Source organism: Arachis ipaensis, chromosome B06 (assembly GCF_000816755.2).
Source record: "Arachis ipaensis cultivar K30076 chromosome B06, Araip1.1, whole genome shotgun sequence".
Taxonomy (NCBI): Eukaryota; Viridiplantae; Streptophyta; class Magnoliopsida; order Fabales; family Fabaceae; genus Arachis; species Arachis ipaensis.
The window spans coordinates 38,470,556-38,472,623 of NC_029790.2; positions in this window are offsets into that span (position 1 = coordinate 38,470,556).

A 2,068-nucleotide genomic window follows, 5' to 3' on the forward strand; every position below is an offset into this window, starting at 1 on the left:
TCTGGCATTTGAACGCCCAAACACTGCCTGTTTTGGGCGTTCAACGCCCAAACGCTGCTCTCCTGGGCGTTCAACGCCTAGCTGCTGCCATTACTGGCGTTCAACGCCCAGTGGGTGCCCATTTCTGGCGTTGAACGCCCAGATTGCTACCATTATTGGCGTTTTCTTGCCAGTAAGCTTTTTTTCTCTGTTTTGTGTGCCGAGTCCTTCTGTAACTCTGTGGACTTATACAAATGATTCCTCACCTTAGTGTCAGTGAACTTTATATAAACAAATAATAATAAAAATAAAAATAGGGCAAAATGCTTAGAGGATTGGTGCCCCATGGCTGGGTTGCCTCCCAGCAAGCGCTTCTTTATTGTCTTTAGCTGGACCTTGCTGAGCTTTTAATCTAGCTTCAGCCTTGAGCACTCTTGCTCAATGTTGCCTTCAAGATAGTGCTTGATTCTCTGTCCATTGATAATGAACTTCTTATCAGAATCAATATCTTGAAGCTCCACAAAACCATATGATGATACACTTGTAATCACGTATGGTCCCCTCCACCGGGATTTCAGTTTCCCGGGTAATAGCCTGAGTCTAGAGTTGAACAACAAAACCTTCTGTCCTGGTTCAAAGATTCTAGATGACAGCTTTCTGTCATGCCACTTTTTTTATTTCTCTTTATAAAGCTTGGCATTTTCGAAAGCTGGGAATCTGAATTCCTCTAGCTCACTTAGCTGGAGCAATCGTTTTTCTCCTGCTAATTTGGCATCAAAGTTTAGGAATCTGGTTGCCCAGTAGGCCTTATGTTCCAGTTCCACGGGCAGATGACATGCCTTACCATACACAAGTTGGTATGGAGAGGTCCCTATAGGGGTCTTGAATGCTGTTCTATAAGCCCACAGAGCATCATCCAAGCTCCGTGCCCAATCCTTTCTACGGGTATTTACTGTCCGTTCCAGGATTCTCTTTAATTCTCTGTTAGAGACTTCAGCCTGCCCATTAGTTTGTGGATGATATGGAGTAGCCACCTTGTGGCGAATCCCATACCGAACCATGGCAGAGTAAAGTTGTTTATTGCAGAAGTGAGTGCCCCCATCACTGATTAGTACTCTAGGGACACCGAACCTGCTAAAGATATGTTTCTGGAGGAACTTCAGCACCGTTTTAGTATCATTGGTGGGAGTGGCAATGGCCTCAACCCATTTTGATACATAATCAACTGCCACCAGAATATAAGTGTTTGAGATTGATGGTGGGAAAGGTCCCATGAAGTCAATTCCCCATACGTCAAACAACTCAATCTCCAAGATTCCTTGTTGAGGCATGGCGTAACCATGAGGCAGATTGCCAGCTCTTTGGCAACTGTCACAGTTACGTACAAACTTTTTCTGTGGTTGTGTAATTTTTCTGGGCATTATTTAAAACGCGACTAGCATAATAAATGACATGCAGAAGCTTGTCATGCCTCTATCCCAATACTGCACCAATGGCGTGATCACTGGCATCACACATTAGCTCAAATGGTAACGTCCAGTCTGGTGCAGAAATGACTGGTGCTGTAACCAGCTTAGCTTTCAGCGTTTCAAACACCTGCAGGCACTCTGTGTCAAACACAAATGGCCTGTCTGCAGCTAGCAGATTGCTTAGAGGTTTTGCAATTTTTGAAAAATCCTTTATAAACCTCCTATAGAATCCTGCATGCCCCAGAAAGCTTCTGATTGCCATAACATTGGCAGGTGGTGGTAATTTTTCAATTACCTCTATTTTTGCTTGATCTACCTCTATTCCCTTGTTTGAGATTTTATGCCCAAGGACAATCCCCTCAGTCACCATGAAGTGACACTTTTCCCAGTTTAAAACTAGGTTGGTCTCTTGGCATCTTTTCAGAACAAGTTTCAGGTGATCAAGACAGGAGCTGAATGAGTCTCCATATACTGAGAAGTCATCCATGAAGACTTCCAGAAATTTTTGCCTTGACAACTGCTGCTTTGTTTGCTTCAACTGTTCGTCCATATGTATATTAGCCATCCTTGTCTCTTGTAGTCTATCTTTGAATTCGGCTAACTGCTTTGTTAGAAAGTCC